Source organism: Mesoplodon densirostris, chromosome X, assembly GCF_025265405.1.
Source record: "Mesoplodon densirostris isolate mMesDen1 chromosome X, mMesDen1 primary haplotype, whole genome shotgun sequence".
Classification (NCBI taxonomy): Eukaryota; Metazoa; Chordata; class Mammalia; order Artiodactyla; family Ziphiidae; genus Mesoplodon; species Mesoplodon densirostris.
The window spans coordinates 80,646,131-80,672,215 of NC_082681.1; the positions used below are offsets into that span (position 1 = coordinate 80,646,131).

A 26,085-nucleotide genomic window follows, 5' to 3' on the forward strand; every position below is an offset into this window, starting at 1 on the left:
GTTGACTTAATCCCTGCCCTTAAATGGCTTGCCCAAGGTCGCACAACTAATCAAAACTCAAACCCAGGCCCTTCAACTCTAAAACCTATTCTATCTGTGAGGCCCTGACTATCTCTTCAGAGGTGAGAGGAAGGCTGGAGGTAAGGCTGACTGTGGAAGGTCTTGGCTATATAAGGATAATAACTTATGTTTCCTCAACTTCAAAGGAAGCTAGAAAGAGAAAGGCTAAGCTTACTCAAGCTGACAGCAAGGAGGATGAAGGCTAGACACTGGGATGATCTTGACGACAAGTTTGTGAGTCACCAACCGGAAGAGCCGTGGCTCTGGGGGCCTGGGAGATCTCTAACAACGGGAACAATCCCAATGAGTCTGAGCTGGGGCGAGGCAACCCCGTCCAGAAGAAGAGGGAACAATGAGATCACCCAGGCTGCAGACTGGAAAGAACCCAAATGGGTCATTTAGTCCAGCCCCCTGCCTCTGGGCAGAATTCTTCCAGACCAGACAGATGAGAATCTCTCCTGCTTTTCAAGGTCTCCAGGGGAGGAGATTCCTTAGCCTTCCTTGGCCATTCTAGAACAGGTTCTCACAGCTGACTCCCAAAAAGATTTTTCTTTTGGCTGATTACAATTTCTCTTGCTGCCATTCTCGCCTTTAGTGGCAAAGTGGGAAGGCTCCTGCCCCACTTCGGGCCACCTGCCCCAGTAAGCAGAGAGGAATGCTCAGCTGTCCCTGTTTGCAGATGGGCAGCTGCCAGCTCCCCAGGTAAGGCAAGACCAGCATCTCAGACCCTCTATAATGATCCCACCAAGCTCTCCCAGCAGCGCATTTGCCCAGGTACCCAGGCCACCTCATCCCCAAACAGGTGCCCCTGACCCCACCCTCATGTCACTGTCGCCACTCTTCCCACTCTTAGCCTGCAAGGCCTTTCTTTCTCCCTGGTTTGCAGCTGATTACAATCCAGCCCATCCTTCGAGGCTCAGTCAAAAGTCACTTCCTCATGGAAAACCTTCCCAATTTTTTCAGTAAGAGAAAAGCATTCCCTCCTCCATTTCCATTTTGTATTTATTTCACTTTGCCTGATATCAGAGGTAGTGCTGGGTTGTGGGTCCAAAATGATTGGCCATTTCATAGAGTTTCACCCCAACTGTTTGTCTGTCTGCTTCTGCTCCTAGACTGTAGGGACGGCATTGTATTCATTTGTTCACATCCCTCCATGCCCGTTGCTTCCCCTCCCCAACAGGGTGTGGAATGATGCTTTGTGTACCAAAGTGTGAAAAGCATGTTTATTGAATTTGTTGAAGAGTCATGATCATAAAATGAAAATATTTGGATGGGCCGTTACCAAAGTCCACTCATACATTTTGTCTCACTTAACCCTCACAATCACTCTATGAAGAAGGTTCTCTTATTTCCCCATTTGAGACACGATGAAGTTACTTGCCCAGGATCATGCAGCCATTGTGATCCAAGATCCCTGCCCTTCCCAGCTATGGTGAGCCTTGGCCTGAGGCCTGAGGGGACTCAAAGTCCTCCCCAGGATTTCTGTAACATCCAGGAGGTTTGCTGCCCAGATTATACCTTCTTTTGTCAGCCCCAAGACCTAGACCCTTCACTCCTTGCCTCCAACATTCTGTGAGGGGACTGACTTGGCCAGAGATTGGAGGGAGTGAGAGTCTTGAGGAGTCACCTGGCAGTGTGCAGGGCCTTCCACCATCTTGGCAACTGCACTTCCTCCTGGCCTTTTCGGAATAACAGACAGAACCTTCAATTGGACCCATTTCTGGGCCCTAAAGACTCAGGGTCTAGCCCAAAGCAAAATTACCAAGGTGACTTCTCAACAAAGGTGGTCTCCATGCAAGTTCATCTCCAAGTAGCTAAGGGAGTCATATTTTCTTTCTCTTCAAGTATTTCTCCAAAGTATGGGGCTTATCTTTCGGGTTATCCAGAGGATTTTAAGTGGCACCTAAACGAAGATTTATATGTCAATAGTGATGTATTTATTTTAAGGTTTATTAGGAGAATATGCAACCGGCACACCACAAATGATTTCATGCATAGCACTGCTTAGTATGACACTAAGGAAGATGTTAAAGATTATTTTTCAGAAGTGAGTCCACTTAAGGAAAAACAGCAACTAAGTAATGAAACAGGTGGGATGAGACTATGGCAAAAGTCATGGTGGTGGCATGTGAACCGCTGGCTTTGGGAAGTCTTGTATGCTTCCTTCTCACATTCCTGGAAAGACCCAGCCACAGGGCAGCCCTGGAAAGTCTTGCTGGGAGCAATGCTTGGAGGGAACGTGTAGCCAAGGTTGGGCAGTCTGAGGGAGGAGGGCTTATGGACTCAAGTGGACCTGGCTTGCTATCTCAGCTTAACTTATTTTCTAGAAATCTCATTTCCTGCTTGGAGACAGAGTATAGTCTCCAAGAGGGGCTGGACCTCATTCATTTCTGTAGACCCAGCACCTAGCATAATGCCTAGCACATAATAAGTGCTCAATAAATACTAATCAAGTGAATAACTAAGCTTTGAATTCCTTGTTCCTCATGTAAAATGAGAAGAGTACTTCCTACTGTAAAAGACTGTTGTGAGGATGAAATGAAAGAACGTATGTCAAAGCATTTTGCATTGGGCCCAACATAGGGTCACCCTCAATCAGTAGGGTGGGGAGGGACATTATTTTTTTTGCAGCTACTGTGAGGAGCCAGAATGAGCTGGGCCTTGGAGGAGGGGAGGCAGGCAAGGAGAAACTATGGGAAGTATGGGCAAGGCCCTAGAATCTCGGCTCACAGCTGAGCGTGGGGCCTCACTAGACCTGTGCACACACTCATGTCTTCACATACCCTGAAGGGGACAAGAACCACTCATCTGCTCAGACCTCGTGCTGAAGACTGGACCTGGACTGCCTCTCTAAGAGCTCACCCCTCAGAATCTGGTCCAGGCACCAGAGCCAAACTGCCCCAAGCCTGTGGTTTCCCAGGCACCTGAGGGTAACCCCTGTAGCCCCCTCCCCTGCCAGATTCCCCAGTGGGTATGAGTTCCTTCACCACATGGCCAGTCGGGCAGGCCTGGCGTTGGTGCCCCCAGAGCAGAAAGCAATGGCTCTCAGACATTGCTGAAGGAGGCCCTGGAGGGAAAGGCAGGTGAGGGGCAAGGAGGCCCCCCAACAACCAGGAAGGTCAACACCAGCAGCCCCGCCTCAGAGGTTGAAACCCCCCTGTGCCCCAGGAGCACAAGAAGGGTCTGTTTCTGGGGCTAATGCAACAGGTCCTTCTTGGGGTGTGAGGTCTGGCTGTTTCAGGGCATGCAGAACACGAGAGGGGGCCAGCTCCCACAAAGAAAGGGGCTGTGTGCAACAATTTACAGGTACCTCTCATTAGAGACACAGGCAGGGACCTAGAATGTTAGAGCTATAGGCCAATGGTTCCCAAACCTGGCTACATCTGAACAACCACAGAGGCATGTAAAACATACAGACTTTCAAGCCCAGGGTCAGCAGAAGGTGGGATGTTCTGGAGTAGATGTGATTTAGCCAAATTTGTAAAGTACTGCTATAGTTCACTCTTTTTTAAAAAAAAAATGAGATGTAATTCACATACCATAAAATTCACCCTTTAAAAATGTACAGTTCTGTGGGTCTTAGTATGTGCCACCATTACCACTATCTAATTCCAGAGCATTTTCATCACTCCAAAAAGAAACCTTGTACCCACTAGCAGGCACTCCCCAACACCCCTTACCCACAGCCCCCATCAACCATTAATCTATCTTCTGTCTCTGTGAGTAGGCCTATTTTGGACACTTCAAATAAGTGGAATCATATAACATGTGCCCTTTTGTATTCAGCCTCTTTCACTTAGGTTTTCAAGGTTCATCTATGTTGTAGCTTATGTATCAGTGCTTCATTCCTTTTTTATTGCCAAATAGCATTCCATTGTCTGGAAATACAGCATTTTGTCTAGCCATTCACCAGTTGATGGACTTTTGGGTTGTTTCTACCTTTTGGGGTATTATGAATACCTTTGCTATGAACCTTCAGGTACAAGTTTTTGTGTGGACACATGCTTTCATTTCTCTTGGGTATGTACCTAGGAGTGGAATTGCTGGGTCACATGGTAACTCTATGTTTAACTTTTTGAGGAACTGACAGACTGTTTTCTATAGTGGCTGTACCATTTTACATTCCCACCAGCAATGAACAAGTGTTCCAATTTTTCTACATCCTCACCAACACTTGTTATTTTCCAAGTTGTTTTTTTTAAAATTATAGCCATCTTAGTTGGTATGAAGTGATATCTCCTTGTGGTTTTGATTTGTAATCCCTTCGTGACTATGATGTTGAGCATCTCTTCATGGGCTAACGGCCATTTGTATATCTTCTTTGGAGGAATGTCTACCTCTTTCAACTTTTCTCCTCCATTTTTTAATTAGGTGATTTATCTCTTTATTCTTGAGTTGTAAGACTTATTTATACATTCTGGCTACTAGACTCTTATCAGATATATGATTAGCAAATATTTTCTCCCATTCTTTGGGTGGTCTTTTAACTTTCTCGATAGATGGTTTACTCTGAACTTTTTTTTTACAGATGATAAGACAGGCTCCGATAGGAAAGGGGTTTGCCTGAAGTCACATTCAATGAGAGTCAATAGCAGAAAGCCCTTTCTACTTATCCATACTGGGCACGTAGGGAGGTGGGCTGGGAGGGTGGGGCAAAGCAGTGGCATGGATAATTCAAACCTCAGCCTAGCCTACCAATTGTTTCTATTTGTCTTTGAAATACACAATCCCATTTTTGGTAGATGGTGTCTCCTGATCATCATGTCCTAGTCAAGCAGCTCCTAACATTAGATTACTTTCCTGATCGCCCATCAATACCTAGAGAGAGAAAGTGGCTTGGGATTAAAACTTGCCTGGGGATCATCTACAAAGAATGATCCAGAATCCGTGCCACTGTGCATCAGCAGGTTTTGCTCTGTGGTGCATAATGGCCCACAGAGGGCTGAGAGAGGGCCTCAAGTACCTGAGTAGTGGCTCGGGGACAATGAGGAGCGCAGCAGGACCAAATCACCCCTGGAGGTTTGAATATACCTTTGTGTTCACACTGCACTTTTCAAATTTCAACCTCAAAGCAAGAGGAGGCTTTTCCTTTTTCACTTTTTCTTCATGTCAAACATCAGCAGCTAATGTTAAACTCATGACAGAAATTAACTAAAATTTACACAAGAATATGCATACCTCCTGGCTTAGACATCAGGTAAGGACAATTTTATGAATTACCCCTGTGCTTACACTTCAGTTACAAGAGTTCGCTATGATTTTAGGCAATTCTCAACATTTGAGTAAATTCCCAACTTTCTTTGTTTCTGCTCACGTGACAGCTTTTGTAGATAGCTTGAAAAGGTGGCAGATCTTGTAGCATGGTTATCTATAAAATGAAAGTGAACTTGGTTATGCTTTAAAATTATTTGAGAATATCATGATATTCAATAGCTCTTTCTCAAATGTTTACTGGGGACTCTGTGGGTGTAGGGTCCTATACTAAGTGCAAGGGTTACCTCAATTTACCTTTCTGGGCCTCAGTTTCCCCCTTTGTGAACTGCAGGGATGCATCAGGTCAGGGTTTTTTTAAACTTTTTTTTCAGTGGCAGAATAATTTTTCTGGACAAAATCTCACCTGGAACTGTAGTAATAAAAAAAAAACAGATCAAGTAGAGCTTTTCTGGGATGGGGGGGCACCCCTTGAATACAGCACCCCACACTCATAGCCATTGGTCCCAGACCCCCTACAGTTCCTCAGAGCAGAGCTAGAAAGGCCCTAGGTAGCAGGTAGCAGGGCCCTACCCTTTGTATTGCCGATCCACGTGGCTGGGACTACCCTCAGCTCTTTCTCTCCATCTCCTGACTGGGAGAAAGTCCAGGTTGGAGCGCACGTAGAGGCCATGCTATACACTGCAGCTGAGCATCCTCTGCTCTTTCCTTCTTGACCAAGTCTCCTCCTCTCCCCTGCTCTCTCCAGACACTAGACACTAGGGACCTAATCCACCTCCTCTCTCTCCCCAAGCCAGAGGGACCTTGGAGCCCACTGCCTCGCCTGCACTGAGGGAGGGCCCACAGGAGGAGGCCAGGAGGGAGGATGGAGACAGCGCACTCTGGGTCTCTAGCGCTGATTATTGGTCCCCTCTGCCCTCATCACCTGCTTCAGCCAGACCAGCCTCAGAAGGGGCCCCAGAGGGGAATGAGGTGGGTGGCGGACTTTAATTGGAGACAGGGGTTACTCTTGCCTTATTTTGCTCCCTACCAGCCTTGAAGAGAAATACAGGCATCCTGTAGCCCACAGGGAAAAAAGCAGGGGGAGGGGAGAGGAAGCAGGAAGAGGGTAGAAGCAGGGAGTAAGAACCAAAGTAGGCATTGAGGAGGAGTAGGTCCCATTTTCCTGGTATTCTTAGGGGCTGGTCAGCAGCTGATGGGTCTCCAGGCAGGGCCTGAAGGCTAGGGATCGGGTATTGGAAGTATGAATGGGTCTAGAGCCTATTCTTGGGGTCCAGGTGGCCAGCTGTCTTCGAAGGCTGGCTCTCAGACCTACACCCTCTCCCCACCCCACGAATTTCTTCAGCCCACCAGGAAAAGCAGAAGGTGGCTAGGGAATATTCTGCCATTTTCCAGATGGAGAAAAGTGAGGCCCAGGGAGGGGAAAGTACTGGCCATTGGCAACAGAGCCTAGAGCAGGGGCCATTGCCAGCCCAAAGGAATGATGGGGGCGGGGCCGAGGTTGAGCTAAGCCCGCTGGGACTCTAACCGCTGGCTCTTTATTTAGCCTTGGATCTGAAGCAGCTAAACCAATGCAAAAGAAATCCCACAAGTAAAGAGGGTTTCTCTGGTGAGACGCCTCCTTGGGGGCCCTGAAGCCAGGTATGTGAGAACCCACCCCCGAGAAGATTAGCTTAGAGTCCAGGAAGCCACTGGGTGGCGCCGTCTCTCCACCCAAGTTACTTAGGGAGGTTTCGGATGCCAGGGCAAAGAAGTCACCCCCATTCATGCCCCATCCTGCCAGGGCCGTAACAAAGACCGCTTGGGTTAGGGCAGGGAAAACCAGTTTTGACAAAACTCCATATCTCCCCTGGCACGTGGGGGGTGGGGTGGGGAATGGAGGATCCAGATTGGTAGGGCCCAAGAAACCCAAGGGAAGGAACAGGCAGTTGTATTGGGGTCCCAGGACGCTGCCCCATTTCTCAACCACTCTCGAAGCCGAGAAATTTCAGGTGTCCTAAGCCTCGAAATGTGGGAGAGCAGTTCTTCCCATTTTATAGGCAGATTGAGGCCTGGAGAGTTGAGGGCCTAAAGGGAAGCTGTTTTAGTAGCCTAGGAAGTACCCTCTCCCCAAACTTCTGTTTCAAAGTGAGCCCCTTTTTGGCTGAGGCCAAAGCGGCGACCAGGAGAAGTGGGCTTTAGAAATGCTAATGGCCTGAGTGAGTGGCAGGCGGAGACAATGGAGGAGAGCGCATTGAATAGGGCGGCGGGGCCTGGGAGCGGGGCTCCCCACGTGGGAGCGGAGTGGGGAAGGGGGCGGGAGGGGGGCGGCCGTTCCCAGCGGAGGGGATCCGAGACTGGGCTAATTGGAAGGGGCTGGAGCTGCGGGGGCAGGAAGGGGGGAGGGGATTACCTGCGGGTCGGCGGCCCACGGGGGCGGGGCTCTCAGGAGGGGGTCCTGCGGGGAGCGGGGATGGGGGTACAGCAGCCCCGGGCCTGGGGCGGGGGCGGGGTGCAGACTCACTGAGCTGAACACCAAGAGATAGAGGGTGGGGAAGCCGGGGGTTGGGGGTCAGAGCAAGCCCAGAATTCAGGAAGGGGACAGCAGGTGCCTTGGGAAAGCGTGAAGGGGGACAGGGAAACCATTCCCTCACTTGTTCATTCACTGTCACAAGGTGAAGAGGCTGCTCTCCAGCCCGGCTGCTGGCAGTTGGTTTCCCTGCTCTCTCACTGATTGGCGATGTCCTCATCTGTTAAATCGGAAGAAGAGCATTTGCTTCATAGGATCTCTGGGAAGATTCAAAGAGACGATGCAGGTAAAGTACTTAAGAAAGTGCATGTGTGCTCAGTAATGGCGAGCTCTCATTATTACCCATCCAAGAAATAGCGATTCTGTGCTGGCTATGAGCACTGGACTTGGCTTGCTTGCTCTGTGGTGGAAACGTTGGCTGTGGTGAGGGAGTGAGGAAAAGGCTACACCTCGACCCTAGGCTCTGGGCCGAGGAGAACGGGGAGGGGGGACAGCCTGGGGTGTGGGCAGCAGAGCCTGTGGGCCACGTGTGAGGCCCCCAGACCTCGCTTGTCCTCAGGGCCTGGGGAAACCTGGCTCTTCTGGGCCTTTAGCCCCTCCGTGGGAGAGGAGTCCTGGAAAGATACAGTGTATCTAGGAGTGGTTGCGTGGTGAGAGGCAGGCCCAGGTCCAGGTTGGCATGCTTGTCAGCTTAGGGGGCCTAGCCTCAAACTTACGCTTCTCTAGTAGAAAACCAGAGAAGGAATCACAAGCAAACTCTAGAACAGTGACAGTACCACGTGTCCTAAGCAACCCATCGGGGAGTGAGAAGAAAATATTGCAATATATAGAGCATTTTATTTCTTTTTGCCTCATCCTTTAACAGTTTTGACGTTGGACATGCAATTTGTAGCTTACACCATCAATTAGCAAAGTAATACATGTACAGTAAGAATAACATCTATATACTCTGCATCTGTGTACTCTGTCCCAGACCCTCACGACCACTTGGTGGCAATGAGTAGAACGCCTATCTCCTCTTTCTACAGGGACCACTAAGGCCAAGAGACCTCAAGCCATATACCCAGTGGAAGAGCCAGGATGCATATTCACAGGCTGGCCCCAGAGTCTGTGTTCTTAACCACTACATTATGTATAAATAAATCCCTGTGGATATATTGTGTTGCCGTGCTCAAAATGCTCTAGTGATGGGAATCCATGATTTAAAAGTGTGGGGACTACTGCCCTGTTAAGGGTGTCAGCTCCGGAAGGACCCTTCAAGACGCTCATGGTGTAGATGGGCACACTGAAGGCCTGAGAGGGGCAGGACATTGTCCTAGATCACACAGCAAGAGAATGCCAGTGCAGGCTACTCATGTGATGTTCTGCCTCCCAGAATTAAAACTCACGACTGCGAGCCACTCTCACATTCCCCGTGCTCCCACACCGCCCCCCCCCCACTTCCCCACGACTCTATTCCTGCTCTCCCATCTTCCTCACCCCCAACAGATGCAAGCAAAGCAGCTGCTACTGGCTTCAGAGGATGGCTTTCCATACTTTGGCCAATTTCCTCACGGTAACCCCTTGGCCCAGGCCCAGGATGGCCACCGTCTGGTGGGAAAGGGGATGGGAGGTCAGGCAGTGGCCATGGAGAGGGGCAGCTCAGGAAGCAGGGGTCCTAAACTCTCCGGGATCTCCATCAGCCATTCTTTTTTTTTTTTTTTTTTTTTTTTTTTTTTTTTTTGCTGTACGCGGGCCTCTCACTGCTGCGGCCTCTCCCGTTGCGGAGCACAGGCTCCGGACACACAGGCTCCGCGGCCATGACTCGCGGGCCCAGCCGCTCCGCGGCATGTGGGATCTTCCGGGATCGGGGCACGAACCCGTGTCCCCTGCATCGGCAGGCGGACTCTCAACCACTGCGCCACCAGGGAAGCCCATCCATCAGCCATTCTTATAAAGGGAGAGAGACACAGATGGATACAGAGCTATGTAGATACATAACAAAGAGACAGATCAATGCATAGATACACAGTTACTTAGATATAGAGATATGGAGATGCAGAGATATAGAGATATACGGATAGATGTAGAAATTCATAAATACATAGATATTATAGATATATAGTTACACGGCTAGAGACATTACTACATAGCTACATACAAATTCTTAAGATAGAACCATGGAAAATATTCCTATGTAAAAATGTGAATAAAAGCCTTATTAGAAAGTTGAGCTATTTAAAGTAACACAGCAGGATCCTCCCCTTTGGGCTGGAAAGATGTGTTGCCTGCTGAGGACATGGGGATCACAGAATCAGTCATTCTCTCTCTGGCTTTGAACTTCTCTGGTCTCACTCCCCCACAAGGCTCCCACCACCACCATGGGCAACCAACTAGCCTCTGTGCACACCTCTGCACACCCGGGCCCCAGTGAAGAGTCTCTGCCAGCTCTGAAGTTCTTCCCAGAATTGAGCCGAATGCTCCCAGAGGTGGATCCCACCCTGGGGGCCCAGCTCTGCTATCCGGGGCCACCAGAACTCCAGTCTGCTCCCTCTGACGGGTGGCAGACCTGTGAAGGCAGAGACCGCCCCCCCCCCGCCCGCCCAGAGTCTTTTCCTGGCTGCCCAGGTCCTGGAGCCACTGGGGCCCCAGCAGAAGCCTCTCTCTGCCCAAAGGTGCAGCAGGGAGATGTCTGGTGGCCTGGGCCAGGTCTCACCTAGGGGTCCTCTGGCCTCAGGCGTGTTCCAAGGCCCTGACCCATGCAGCAGGCACAGCTGCCCCTGGGGGCCACTCCCTTGCCTTTGAAGGCATGGGTAGGGTTACAGGGTTAGCTGGGGAATAAGGCTCTTCAGAAACCCCGGAGCTGCTGGAAGAGACAAAGGAGCATGAATCCAGGACCAGTTCTCTGTCTCAACTTTCTCCCTGCCTCTGGCTTGGTGTGTGTGTGTGTGTGTGTGTGTGTGTGTGTGTGTGTGTGTGTGTATAAATATATATATATATATATATATTTTTCTATCTCCCCTTTTCACCTGTCTCTGTCTCTCCTCTCTCTCTCACTTTCCTTGTCCTCCCCACTCTCTCTCTGTCTCTCTCTCTTATTTTTCTTTTCTCCTTGACTCTCTTCTCCTCTCTTTCCCCCTCTAGTCATGTCTTGGATTTGCTCTTAGCCTTGTTGTTTCTGTCTTGAACTTTGAGAACTTGCACGGATATTGTGGTGAGGAGAGTTGACCAGAGGTCAAACACCCCTGTGGGTCTGTAGTGATCACAACAATGCAAAAATAAACACAGAGAGAGACCCAGGAATAGAATAGCCCCACCCTTCTTTCACTGGTCTGCAATAGCATCTCTCATGGTTGTCCATCCAGCCTCTACTTACACACCTCTGGGGACGGGAGGCTCACTAGGGCCTGAGATAGCTGCTCTCTTGCAGAACAGCTCTACCTGACAGGAAATCCTTCTCTGAAGTGAACTGAAATCTCTAACCTTATGGCTGCCATCCACCGATCCTAACTGTGGTCCTCCGACTCCCTCTGCCTTTGGACAGTCCTTCAGAAGTCTCCCCAAAGAAGTAAGGTCCTTGGGGGCCTGAATCCTCTCAGTGTGGGTTCCCAGAAAAGAATGAGAGGACTTGCAGCCTAGAGTAGTTGCAACTACTGGGGAGGGAGTTGGTAGGAGTATCAGGAATATCCCAAGGAGGGGCCACTGGTCACAAATGAAGCCCCACCAGGCCACATCTGAGAAATTCAGTGTGAGATAAGGTGGGGCGAAATGGAAACTGGCCCAGCCTGAGGAAATAGGGAAGGCAGGTAGGAGCTGGAAAGCAGGCGGGGCAGTAGATAGGCCAGCCCATCCCTGCCCAAGAGCCAGAGGGCTTGACCAGAGATCCCAGGTGCCCACAGAACTGGGTGGAAGGGAGCCAGAGAGCTGAGAGGCCTGCCCCGGGGGCACACTCGAGGCTGGTTGCCCTAAAGAAAGGGAGGCACAGAGCATTCAGTCAGCCCCCTCATCCCAGGCACCAGGGAACAGCAGGAGTTCCTTTAAGCTACATACCCCCAGGAGAATAGACTGAGGTCGTGAGGTCCTGCCAGCCTAGATGCCTCAGCCTGCATGGAACTAGGCAGGGGCCTGGACTGGCAGACCAGTTCCACACCTACCCCTCAGCTTCCAACAGAGATGGCAGCCCTGGAGCCCCCCGTACAAGATTCTACTCAGGTACTGGCCTCAGGTGCTTCTAAACCCTGTGCGGTGACAGGGGTCTCTTCTATGCCTCAAGCCCTCAAGAGGAGATTACTGGCCTCCCTGGGACTCTTCCAAGCAACCGACCAGGATCCTTCACGGTGCAGCTGCTGCCCTGGCCTCCCCTTAGTGGGTTGTGCTGTTTGCTGCACATTCGTGGGTATCTCCTTCCTCTGTGCCACCAGGCCCTATGCTGCTTTTTGCACACATACCGCCGATGAAAGGGTTAACACCATGTGCCCCACCAGAAGCCCTGCCCCCCATTCTGGCATCTCCCCTGTACCCCTCAGGCAGAAGGAGTCATATTCCCTAAGGCGGTGCTTGGCAGAAAGGGGCCTGCTCTGCCCGGCTGGCCACATGTCCCTTCCCTCCCCCTCCCCCTCCGTTCCTCAGGCAAGTGTCAGGAAACAGGATCCAAGGAGAAAGCAGGCACCTGTTCCTGAAGTTCCTGACAGGCCTCCTCTTCCCTGCCCCAGCCCCTGGGCCCCCTGGGCCTGATGGGAAAGAAAGGCCTCAGCAGCACAGGCCACCTCTTCCTAGTCGCATCTTTATTGGTCCTGCCACATTTGGCCGACCCTGTCATCAGACGAGAAGCTGTAGAGTGTAGCTGTGAACAAGCGCAGACTCCCTGACCAGGTGGCCACGTAACAGTTTGGAAAACTTGGGCACGTGACATCGCCTCTGACTCTCAATTTGCTCATCTGTAGAATGGGCATCCTAATAGCATCCACCTCATAGGGTTGTTTTGAGGGTTACTTGAGGTAACATACGTATTTAGAATAGTGCCTGAGACATAGTAAGCAAACAAACAAGGAAATAAATCATTAAATAAATACCACTCCTGTTTCCTAAGGTCTGCCTCAGGGTTTCCCCACTTTCTGATCTATCTTGTTGCTCTCCATGGACAGGTATGGAAACTCTGCCCTTGGCTCCTGCCTTGGCCCCCTCTATCACTGTCTGTCAGTCCCCTAAGGCTAGGCCCTACTCCTCTAAACCGGCCTCTGGGGATGCTGGAGGGCTCGAGGAGCCTGTTGTGGCCTGGCCGGAGCCTGCCTGGGAACGGGCCTCCCTCCACCTGCAGCTCAGCAGGGGCCTCCCCCCAGGAGGCCTCTTGCCTCCTCCTCCCCAGAGGGGGGCAGCTGCTCTGCCTCTTTAAGGCCCTAACTAGGTCATCGCCCAGCTGAACATCCCCCTCACATTCCCCTCACACTAAACAATCTGATCTGATCACTGGTGATGAGGTCAATTTCACATGGCTTTGTTCCTGCAGTGAGCTTGTCACGACCAATCATTTCTGAGCGAGGAGCCCATAATCCTGCACTGACTCCCTTGCCCCCAGAGGCCATGGCCTCTTTCTTGCTCGCCAATATGAGGTCCCTAAGGTTGGCTCAGCACGAGTTTCCTCATGGCCTCTGTGTGCCCTCCTGCTCTTCCTGGCTGCATTGGGAGGGGGCCTGGGTTGGGGTCAACCACGGGGCTGCCAGGAGAGTGTGGAATGGGTATGCCGGGTAACCTGGGGGGGGGGGCATCAGTCCCCAGGATGGGAGGTGGGTGGCTGATGAAAGAGGTCGGCAGCAAGACATGTATTTCTGGGCTGTGGGCCCACCTAGCTCAGAGAACAATCTTCTCCTTTGGGGTGACCCAGGATGGAGGGAGCCTCTTGTCCTGGGGACAGGCGCTTATGAGAGATTCTGAACATAGAAACCCCCATGCCCCCTTGCCTGGGCCCTTGCATAGAATAGCGGCGGCTAGAGGGGGCACACTTGCGCACATGCCAGGCGTGTGCGGGCTGGGGCGTAGTCATGCTCTGCAGGCAAGAGCATACTTCTGGGATTGAAGACTTGGTCTTCATTTCTGCTACGTGCTCTTGGCCAAGTCCCTTCTCTCTGAGCCTGAGTTTCCCCAAGCGTACTGTAAGAGCAGTATGACAGAGCCAGCCAATGCTTCCTTTCAGTGTGGAGCATTCCTAAGCCTTTGTGGGAGGAGACTTGGAGGCTTGGGATGCGGATGGGGAGACAGGGGTGGATGTTTTGCTGCCTCTCTGTCTCCCCAGAGGCGCTTGCATGGCCCCCCACAGAGTGGGTGTCAGTTATGTTTGTTTTTGGTGGGGATAAAAAGCATCATGACAGAGGAAGTGAAGTTTTCTTTTTTATTCTGCATCCTTTTGGCGTGATAGGACTCATCCCATCTGCCTGGGCCCCAAGGAGTGGACAGTAAGAATGAGAGAGAGAGCCTGGCAGGGCCCTGCCTAGAGGTGCTGGCTTCTGTGTGGAGGCGGGGGGGGGGGGGGAGAACACCAGGGCAGCCAGGGCAGCCTGCTGGGCATCTGGGCTGCAGGTGGTCCCCATGGCCAAGAGGGAGGAGGGAAGGCAGCATGCCAGGCTCTGGGCAGGGGGCTTTGGCCACCTCATCTCATGTCTCATTTAGTCATCATGTCACCATAGATGCAATGGGCTGCTCTTGCATTTTACAGATGAACCCACTAAGGCTGCTCCCCCTTCAGCTGCAGAAGTGGCTGGTCTCAGGACTGAGGTGGGGCTGGGGGGATGAGGCGGGCAGAGCAGAGCTCAAGGCCAGGTTTAGAACATAGCAGTGGCAGGAGACTCCTCTTTAGACAACTGATATCTGGGAAAGTGTGCTCCAAAGGCCTGGCCTAGCACAGGCCTGAGTCATGGTGTCAGGGAAAGCACATCCATTTTGGAATCGCACAGACCTGGCTCCTACTTCTAGTCTGCCACTTCCTTGCTGTGTGACTTTGGGCAAGCCACTCGCCTCTCTGAGCCTAAGGTTTCCTCCTCAGTCTAATGGACGTAAATCAGCTTGACCTGACAGGGCAGTCAAGAGGATTCATTGAGGCGCTGGCTGCACTAATAATAGATGCCAAATACGTGATCTTTCTTATTCCAATTCATTAGCAAGTCCTGCCACCTTCATCTCTAAATAAATCCCAGATCTGACCACTTCTCCATACCTCCACTGCCACCACCCCCCTCTAGGCCACTATCGCCTCTTGCCTGGATTACTGCAGAAGCCTCCTCATGGTTTCCCTGCTTCTATTTTTGTCCCCTGCCAACTGTTATTCACACAAAAGCCGAGTGATCTGTTATAGTCCTAAGTCAGTCATGTCGCTTCTCTGCTCAGAACCCTCCCCGGGCTTCCCATGTCACTCAGAGCAAATGCGAAGTCCTTACTCATGGCCTATAAGGCTCTTCATAGTCTGGGCCCTACGGACTCCTCTGGCTCCATCTGGGATCACTTTCTTCTTACTTTGTTCCAATTGCACTCACCTCTTCTGTGCCTTGACCCCACAAAGCTGATTCCTGCCTCGGGGCCTTTGCACTCGTTGTTCCCTCTGTTTGGAACACTTTTCCCCCAGTTCTTCTCATGGTTGATTCCTTCATGCTATCCAGGTCTTGGCTCAGATGTCAAGTTTTTAGAGGATGCTTCTTCTCTAAAGCTTTCTTGGTTCTACGTCCTCATCATCTGGGAATTCTTCCTGATGTCTAAACTACAGCTGTGCTGCATCATTTAACCTTGTTCCTTTGTACTCTGTCCTTCGCATAAGATGTCCCTTTAAGAACACATTACTCAACTCTGAGACCCTCAACACTTACTACTGCTGGGGTTCTGCTGGATAAGGCCCCCAGACAGACTATGAATTCCCAGGGGTACAGGTAGGAGAAAGAAATGGTAGTTTACTGGGATGCCTAAGGAATGCCAAGCACTTGTGCACAGGAGCTCTCACCTAGTCCTCATGTTATATCATTTACTTCTTGCAACAGCCCTGTGAGGTAAAGGATTCCTATACCCATTGTACAGATGAAGAAACGGAGGCTTGGAGAGGCCAGGTGACTCAGCCAAGACCACACAGCTGGCTGTGTAGTGGTTTCCTGATTCCAGGGCCTGTTTTCTATCCCCCACATTAGAACAGATCCCATGCCACATGCATAGCAGAAGTACTCCTGGAGCCCCTGATAAGCCTCTTTAAGTGCTTGCTGAATACGCTTCGAGTTGCCCATTAGCTGTCTCTTCTTCAAGCGTCCTCTGATGGCGTCTGACCCCCTGCTCCCTGCTGCCCGTTTCCTCTACTGGAAGGTGCCCCCCTTCCCTGGTCAGTCTCTGCTTGGTCTTGGGGAGGAGATGCCACCTGCCTCACTGTCCTCGGTACCGACCACCCTGCTGCTACTGTTCGATTCCATTACACTGGGCAAAAAGCCCCAGGGCATCTCCTCTGGGCTAGGCTCCAGGCTGGCCACAGGGCACCAGAGAGAGCCCAGACCCCGGCTTACTCTCACACCAGGAGCGGGTGGCACATGAGTCCCTGGGAATGCAGGCCTTGGCGAGGGTTTCCTTCACAGAGTGGGAAGTACTTGGACTGGACCCTGAAAGATGAGTGGGGATCTTTCACCTGGAGATGGAGCAGAGTGGGAGGGAACAGCGTGGGTAGAAGCCTGGAGATGGGAAGAGCAGGGTGAGTGGCTGGGGGTGGCAGGAGCTTTGGGTGTGTAGAGAGAGCGGCTGGAGTTGGTGGAGGGACAACTGGGGCTGGGCCTCCCCTCCCCTCCCCAGCTACCTCCGGCTCCACCAGCCATTCGTTCTGCCCAGTCCCCCTGGACAAAGTGGGCAGGCGTGCCCGCTGGGGCCATGTGTGCCAGGTTATGACAGCCAGAGTAGTGAGGGCCGGGATCCAGGGGCTACCAGCTCTAAAGCTTTGGGGGAGTCGGTTCTGGGCATTTTTACAGACAAAAGATTCTGCTGTGGTGGGAAGGGCCAGCACTGGGGATCAGCAGGTCTTGGCACTTGGACCAGGAGGAAGGGAGAGGCATGAGCCTTGGTCGAGAGCAGATAGCTTTCACCCTTGGCAAGAGACAATTACCACTGTTCAGGCCCATTAACAGCCTAATAAATTAGAAAGAAAGCGTTAGCACTTGGGGGAAGCGTGGTGTGAGAGGGAGGTGGGATGAAGGAGGGGAGGCCAGATGAACCAGGAGCCAAAAACTCCCTCCCTCTTGTGGGCCAGAGAGGAGAAAGGGATCCTGGGATCCAAGGTGGCTTGAGTACCTACTGCAGGCCAGGCTGAGAGCTTTCAGACAGTTTCTCACAGGATTCTCATGCCAGCCTGGGGGCCAGGCACTGTTGTCCCCATTGTACAGAAGGGGAAACTGAAGTGCAGAGAGAGCCAGAGACATGCCGGAGCTCGCCCAGGATCACCTGGCTGCAGAGAAGGAGAGGCCCTGAGGACCCCTCCACCACCACCCAGGGCAGCTGGAGGGGGATGGTGGGATGGGGGGGTGGTGCTGGGATTGGCTTGCCCACCTGAAACATTTCAACTTACATCCTTGTAAAGTATAAATGCCTGACTATAAAGAAAGACTTGTTCACACACGTTTTGGGCAGCCTCAGTGCAAGAAGATAGCAGGGAGCTCAGAAGATCTAATTGCTTATGTAATCTCCGTTGAATTTGGTCTATTGGGAAATATCTCTTCGAAGTGTTTATCACATCCCCCGTTATAAATAGCCACACTCGGCTCTCCTCCGCGCCTTCCCGTGGCTGCCTGGGAGATGGGCTGGCGGTGGTCAGGAGAGAGGAGCTTCAGACGGAAAACGGGCCCTCTGGAGAGGGAGGGCACCTGCTCTGGCTGCGGGGGCTCTTGGAAGCAAGCCCACAGGGCACTGGCCTCTGGGGAGCATGGAATCAGAGCGGCCGACTATCTTGCCCAAACGTCACCGCATCTCAAAGTGGGGAGGGGGGTCTTAGTATTTCTGTCCCCCCTTGGATCCTTTCGCGTGAAGAGAAGCAGCCTATTCTTGCCTGTTAATATCTCGTAGAAGAGAAGACTTCAGGCAACAAAGGGAAACTGGAAAAGGAGAAAATGTCCTTGGAAGTGTTGCCAATATTAGCCTTCCCATCTTATCAACCGTGAGACCGAAGCTCAGGGAGTCAGCAGGCACTGGTCTGTGGTGGTGCTGGGCCTGAAACCCCACGTTTAGGCTTCTGCCAGCCTGGCACGGGGCCACCCGCCTGGCGATGAGGGCACTGCCCGTCTCCCCCTGGAGGAAGGTAAAGTGGCAACTTGGCAGGATGTGGCCTTTTCACACACACACACCAACCCCTTTCTCTCCTGCAGCTGCAGTGTCTCTGGTCTTAGTGGGCCTGATCTGTTCCATTTCCACAGCCCAGAGAGCCCCGTCTCCCCCACTCTGCCCATCTCCTCCTACCACTGCTCTTGCGGCCCCAGCTCCAGGCCTACCTCTTCCATGAACCCTTGCCTGAGATTTGCAGCCACCAGTTTCCCAGCTTTCTCTGGTCTTGGTCTGGGCCCCCTCACTTGCCTGCTCATCTCTCTCATTGACTATATTAGTTTCCTGGCCCTCAGCATTCCTTGGCTTGTGGCCGCATTACTCTTATCTCTGCCTCCATGGTCAAATGACCTTCTCCTCTTTTTCTGTCTGTGTCAAATCTTCCTCCACCTCCCTCTTATATGGATACCTCCTTCTTAGAGTGTAATTGCATTTAGGGTCCACCCAGGTGATTCAGGATAATCTCCTTATCTCAAAATCCTTAACGGCATCTGCAAAGACCCTTTTTCCAAATAAGGGAACACTTACCAGTTCCAGTGATTAGGACCTGATCTCTTTGGGGAACATTGTTCAGCCTACTCCATCACATTAGGAGCCCACCTGGTCTTTCTCCTTGTGAGACTGGAAGCTCCCAGAGGGTAGAGGCAGTGTCTGGTGTCTCCAAATGTTCTCTGCGGCACCCCCATCACACTCAGAGCCTGAAACAAGCCTCTGGAAAAGTTGGCTGGCTGATGGCTGGCCAGGCAGAGTGGTTGGCATCCTGCCGCTTCTGCCCATGGGTCCGCCATCAACTCCTGGATGTCCTCCTTCAGGCTCCTGGGATCACGGGACAGTGTGAGGGGTGCTGACTTCCCACTTCCAGACATCTGACAAGGGCTTTCAGGATGAATTTACAGAGACAGGTGCCTGGTGGCACATGTGTAGACATAGCTGCTCATTGATCAGGTTTGGAGCATGGGTCCAACTATAGATGGGAGAGCTAATTTCATCAACTTTCGGAGTCTTGTCCTGATAGACAAGAAGGAGGGGCTGAAGCATACAAAGTAGATACGACAGGGAGAAATGTCAGATCTTTTACTCTTGGATCCTAAAACCCAGTCCTCAGATGCAGGCTGGCCAGAGGGAACAGGCGAGAGGGCTGGAAGCAGAGTAAGGAGGTCTGCTCCTAAATAAGTCCAAGGAGCCTTAGGCTGCATCCATAGGGAGCATAGACGTTTCTAGAAAAAGGAGGTGGCAGACTGCCCTGGAATATGCTGTCAGCTCTGGGCCCACATATTAAGGGCGCCACAGACCTACTGGAGCGTGGGCAGGGAGGCAAAAGCAGACTGGAGAGGAAGCTGGAACTCTGGCCTCAGGGGAAGAATGGAATGAGCTGTTTGGCTTGGAGAAGACTCAGGGGTTTTGGTGATGGTGATGCTTCAGACCTCTGAGGGACTATTTTAGAGCAGAGGGAGAAGACAGAGTCTAGGTGGCCTCAGGCAGCAGTGCTGTGACCCTTGGGCAGAAGCCACAGGGAGACAAAGTTCAGCCCAACTCAAGAAAGAACTTTCTTAGGGCGAGGGCTATTTTAAGATGATCTCTTTCTTGCAAGTGAATGAGCTTCCCGCCTCAGGAAGGAGGAAAGCAGAGACGGGTCAAGCATTTGGATGGAGTATGGTAGAAGGGGCTTGAGCATCACATGGGGATTTGAGCAGCTCACACCAGCCCTTGGAGGCCAGAGAGGGCCTTCTGCCCATAGAGCTTTTCCCCTCTTGTGCATGTCTCTCCTGTGAGTCCTTTCCTTGCTTTCCCAGCCCTGCCATCCACAGACTTACTCTCTCCCTCCTCAGAAGACCCAAAGCACTGACCATGGTGTATTGGAGCAAACCATTTAGGCTTTATTTCCCCCATGAGACTGAAGGCCTTCCAAGCAGAGAGAGGACTTCTTCAGCTACGGGTTCACTCCTCCCCTCTCCTCAGACATTGCCCAGTGACCAGGACACAGTAGCCACCAGAGAAGAAAGAGAATGGTGCCAAGGAGTGGTGGGCAGGTGAGTGGTCCATTGCCAGCCAAGAGCCTTTGAAAACTGGAGGTATTCACACAGATGAAATGCATCCTGGAGAGAGAGAAGGGGCCCTCTCAATATTCTTTCAGGCCTCAGAAGACTGTGACGAGTGTCAAGCCAGATACCATGGCATTTCCTTTTCTTCTTTGTGCCTTTCTGAGCGAGTTCTCCCAGTCCAGGCTCTGTTCCCAAGGGGCTCTCCCTCCCTGCTGGCCCCTCTGGCTCACTCCAAGGCCCCTCCAGATGGGCCCCATCCTCCCTCAAACCCCCAGCTGGGCCCGCCAGCTGGACTTTCTCAGGGAATGAGGCCCCAGGAAGGTCCAGAGCCCACCCAGCAGGCTAGAAGGAGAACAGCTGCCTGTGGGGTGAGAGGGGTGAGGGGTGAGGTTCCCCCATGGACAGTCGGCCTTGGAAATGGATGAACTAAGAATGGGGATAGAGGTGGGAGTGGCTTTACTGGCCCTAAAACAAATGTGTCAAGCCCAGAGATCCCAGGGCCAAAGCAGCTCCATGGGCCCTGGGCCCACTTCAATGCTACATGCCTGTGGCAGTCAGTGCCCCACACCAAGAGCCCTGAAGCCCAGGCATCTGTTTCATGTTCTGCGACTGATTCTCTGTATGACCTTGGACAAGCCCTGCCCCCACCCTCTCCCTGGGCTTCATTCAGGTATTCCTTCAAAACTGTTAGCAGTGCCCATTTATGGAGTGAATGACACGGGACTAGGCAGAGTCCAGGCCCCAGCTGTTCTCATGTGAGGATATGTTTGGTTTGCTTACTCATTCATTGACTCCCCCTGGACTGGAAGCTCCCTGGAGGCAGGCATCTGTCTCACTCATCGTTGTATCTCTAGTGCCTAACTAACTCAATGCCCTGCACAGAGAACGTATTCAATCAATACTTGCTACACGAGGAGATGAAAGCTATGGATAGCCACCCCAGAAAACACATCCACACACAGTCTGGCCTATAATTCTAGCACATTCTCAGACCCTAGAAACTCATCTCTCAGACATGCTACAGGTCCATGGTCCCAGGTTAGGAGACCTAGGAAAGACCCAAGAAGGCAGCACACATTCATTGTATTATGCCCTGTGTGAACAAAAGGTTTCCGTGGGCCTGGCTGGGGATGAGAATAGAGGTGATCAGGGAGTCAGAAGGTATGAGGGTGTCTCCAGGCTTGGCTGGGACAGGGTGGCCCTGAGCCATGGAGCTACCAGAAGCAGCAGGCTGCCTCTGCCTCAGCTGTGGCCTTACCTTATGATACAAAGCCAAGGAGAACACAGTGTCTCCTTGATGATTTGTTGTTTTACCCCAAGCTCATAAAAAGATCTTCTGGCTGAGACCTCAGAATCTTGGGCTTTGGGCCGGTGGCAGTCAGTTGCCCCCAGTCTGGTAAACTTGACGGAGCCTTGAGCCTTCAGTGATGAGGAACAGCTCCTGGGTCATGGGGCCCCACCAAGGGGAAGCTAGGCCTGGGTAGCCAGTGGGCCATCCCCTAGCCTCCCACCTGCCCTCACACCTACTCTGAAAGCTCTCTCAGTCCTTACCAGCATTAACTGGGATCGAAGTCCCTGCCCTGCCTGCTTATCCGGCTCATGGGGGCCAGGCAAATACTTCGGATACACTCAAGATCTGTTCCTGCGGAGGGGGTTTTGCTGTCACTTGGTTTGAGTTCTGTGTTGCAGTCCTCTCTCCGTGGGACAGACATCCTCTAAGGAATGCAAGGCCACAAGAAGGCTGTTTGCCAGAAAGGGAAACAATGGGGCTTAGAAGTCAGCCTGGCCTGAGTTAAAATCCTGCCTCTGCCACTTCCAAGCTATGGGCCCTTTGGAAAGTCACTTGATTTCTCTGAGTCTCAGCTTTCTCATCTGTAAAGTAGGGACGCCAATACATACCTATCAGGGCTGTTGCAGGGATTCAGTGAGATAATCCATATGGAGCATTTAGCACAGGGCCTGACACTGGCTTTTCAGTAGATGGTACATCTCCCTGGTAGTTAATATTGGCGAGGGCTCCTCAAAGTGTGGTCCCTGGACCAGCAGCATCAGGGCTACCTGGGAGCTTGTTAGAAATGCAGTCTCTGGCACCACATCCCAGACCTGCTGAGTCGGAATATGCATTTTCATAAGATCCCCAGGTGATTCCTAAGCGGGAGGAAGTTTGGGGAGAGCTAGGCTAGTGTCCAGCCTTCAGCCGGTCATATATGAGGAATATCCATTTCTGGCAGCCTGTACAGGAAAGAGCCTTCTACATCCTTTACTTTCAATGGTAGTAGTAATGGTTGCAGTAGTGAACATATAGTGAGCACTTGCTATGCACCAGATACTATTTGGGGTGCATCCCAGCAACCCCGTGAAGTCGGTCCTACAAGCATCCCCATTTTACCAACGAGCAAGGCAAGGCAAGGTTAAGTCATTGGTCCAAAGTTGTGGTGAGTGAGTAATGGGACCACAGTGCAAACCCAAGCCCCCTGCCTCCAGAGCTCACGCGTCAAGGGCACAGTACCTAGAAGAATCCATACTTAGGGAGCAAAATAGTCGATTCCATGCCACAGGCACCCACTGAATTGCTTCTCTGTCTGCTTGGTCCAGGCCCCAGAGATTCAGAGATAGACAAGACACAGGCGCTGCCTTCAAGGAACCCCTCAGTGCAGTGTAGGAGACAGATATCCAAATAAATGATGAAAGGAGGTGGTCTGCAATCCCTGCTGCACCAGCAAGGCCGAACACAGTGCAGTGGGGGATCGGAGGAGGGGAGCCGGGAGTCCTGCCTGCGGCCAGCGGGGAGGATTTCCACACCGAGGCGCCTTTCCAGTGGGCTGGGCTGCACCCAGTCAAGGCTTCCTTTGTAAATCTCCAGGCTCTTAGGCATGATTAAAGTGCTTTCCAGATCAGCCAATGAGGCTAAGATTTGAGGGAGAAGAGTTTGGGCAAGGGGGCGTGGTGAGGTGGTGGTGGTCAGGGACTCTGGGTTTGAGCCCTGTCTTAGGTTTTAGCTCTCCATATAGCCTTGGACAATTAGGCCCCAAGTTTCTTCAGGGACGAGAGGTGATGCTACCGATGGGATTTTAAGCTGTAATCGAGGACCCAGGGGGCTGTTGCAATTTCTCCGGGGCAGGGACCACGTCTGCCTTGCCCACTGCTGTATCCCCAGCACCCAGCCGGTCACCTGGGCTAGAGCTGCCGTTCCATAATACTTTGTTGAATGAATGTTGAGTAAGGAGTCACAGGGAAGGGGGCCCAGAGTGACCAGATCCCAGCCCCCCTTATGCCCAGAAGCCCTCCATCCTCAGCAGAATCCCATCAGTCTCTTCTCTCTCTCCAGGGCTCTGCTCTCAACCCCAAGCTGGAGTCAGTGATGCTTCTCTCCATCAGGGAAATGGGTCCCTGGAGATGCTCGGCCACTGCTGCCCAGTGAGAAACCCAGAACTGACAAGGCCCTCGGAGACAAGCCCATTGTACAGATAGGGAAAGAGGCAAAGGGAAGGGTCTGGCCCTGCCACGTGCAGGGAACCTGCCGCGGGACTGGAACAGGCAGCCACATGTTCTTGTGCCATGTATAGGGCTCCCCACCTGTCCCTGCACTTGCCCGAATGGCACTCCCAAGGGTCAGGGAAAGAGAGGGGTACAGTGTGAATGAAGGCAAAAGGTCTGTCATGCAGAAGGATTGGCCTTCGAGGCCTAGGAGGCCAAATTGGGGGTGGAGGAGGGTCCGAGGTGTCAGTACCAAGGCCAAGGCCATACGTGGGCACGAGCTGGTGGGGAAGCAAGGGGAGCAGCAGGCAGGAAGCTGCAGCTGGAATGTTGAGGACACATGTTTCCCATTAGGCGCTCCTCCTCTCTAGCCTACTCTCTCCTCTGGGAAGTAGAGGGAGAAGAAAGGCTGTGACGTGTAGGTGAGCCCCGTTATGCAGGACGTATTGGCAGGAGCTCCCCAGGTAACCCCCTCTGCCGTGCGAGGCACCAGGCCCAAGGCCCTCCTCCGGGCCAAAGCTCCAACCTACTTGCCCAGCTTGTCTGTCTTCCTGACGCTGGCTCGGCACCCTCAAGTTCCCTGGCCTGGACACTCACGAGATGCCCTCAATCCACTGGCTTTGAGTCAAACACATCCAGGTTTGAATCTCTCTTCCAACACTTGCCAGGTTATGTGACCTTGGTTAACTTACTTCTCGGAGCCTTGGTTCCTGCAACTGTAAAGTGGAGAAAATGATCCCTGCCCGGCCACCCCCTCCCAAAGCATAGTGGAGAGAAGGAGCCGAGACTGCACACTGAATTCCCTGAGCTCCTGCCTGTCCATGGGCACTGGAGGGGGTCAGGAGCCCCTCGCCTCTTTCTTTCCCCCCATCCATCCTGGCCCTGCCTGGTGGGGAGGCACCTCAAATATCAGGCACCTCTAGGCAGTGGAGGTACCTCTGACCCCTCAAAACCGTGCCTTACACCAGCCATCCCCAAAGCAATCTCAGAAGCCTTTTCACAGCACAAAACACAGCCACACATTCACCTTCTACACACACACCCCCACACCCACACACACACAGGCTAAGGAAGGGAAGGCACCCAGAGAGTCCTCAAGCAGACCCCACCTGTAGCAGGGCCTCCACTAAGAGCTTGCCATGTATCATCTCCTCAACTCTTAGCCACACCCGAAAGAGTTGCTATTATCCTCTCCGTTTAGCAGGTAGAAAGGCAGAAAGAACTTTTATTTTTATCGAAGTATAGTTGATTTACAATGTTGTGTTAGTTTCTGCTGTACAGGAAAGTGATTCGGTTATACATATATAATATATATATATATTCTTTTTCAGAATATTTTCCATTATAGGTTATTACAAGATATTGAATATAATTCCCTATACTATACAGTAAGTCCTCGTTGTTTATCTACTTTATATATAGTAGTTTGTATCTGTTAATCCCAAACTCCTAATTTATCCCTTCCCCCACTTTCCCCTTTGGTAACCATAAGTTTGTTTTATAAGTCCGTGAGTTTGTTTCTGTTATGTAAATAAGTTCATTTGTATCATTTTTTTCAGATTCCACATTTAATTGATAGCATATGATATTTGTCTCTCTGTCTGACTTATTTCACTCAGTATGATAATCTTTAGGTCCCTCCATGTTGCTGCAAATGGTATTATTTCATTCTTTTTCATGGCTAAGTAGTATTCCATTATATATATATATATATATATATATATATATATATATATATATATATATATGTATATATGCCACATCTTGTTTATCCATTCATCTGTTGGTGGACATTTAGGTTGCTTCCATGTATTGGCTATTGTAAATAGTGCTGCAGTGAACACTGAGGTTCATGTATCTAGAAAAGACTTTCTTACTGCAAGTCCCCCAGCTCCAGAGTGGCTGAGCCTATATCAGTCAGACCCCAAAGCCCACCCAGCCTGTTTTGGCCATTTTATGTGACCGTCTCTCAGACTTGAGGGGACACAGATCATTATAATTGAATGTACCAGGGCATATTCGCATGATGGAACACTGCACAGCAATGAAAAAGAACAGTCTACTGGGTGAATCTCCTGGACATTATGTTGAGTGAAAGAAGTCAAACGCGAAAAAGAACATACTATAGAATGCCACATTCATATTCCATTTATACGAACTTCAAGAACTGGCAGAACTGATCCATGGAGATAGAAGTCAAAATAGTAGTTACTCTTAGGGCAGGGGTGGGGATTACTGATGGGGAGGAGGCCGGAGCCTTCTGGGGTGCTGGAAATGTTCTACCTCCCCATCTAGGTATTAGTTACCTAGCTTGATTCATATGTAAAAATTCATGGAACTGTAACACTTAAGATCAGTGCATTTGATTGTTACGTAAGTTACACCTCAACAGAAAAAGTATTTTTAAAAATCTAATGTGCCAAGAGCTTCCCCCAGATGTCTGCCTGGCTGGCTCCTGGTCATTCAGGTCACCCCCTAAATGTCACCTCT

At 51.5% G+C, this 26,085-nt stretch overlaps 1 long non-coding RNA gene across 1 annotated transcript; it reads left to right on the plus strand.

Annotated features, from left to right (window-relative positions):
* The first annotated feature begins 6,826 nt into the window (after positions 1 to 6,826).
* LOC132481822 (uncharacterized) lies at positions 6,827 to 8,921 on the plus strand. Its single transcript, XR_009530838.1, has 3 exons — positions 6,827 to 6,912; positions 7,926 to 8,066; positions 8,809 to 8,921. It is a non-coding gene; the product is annotated as an uncharacterized LOC132481822 (long non-coding RNA).
* Positions 8,922 to 26,085: the final 17,164 nt, after the last annotated feature.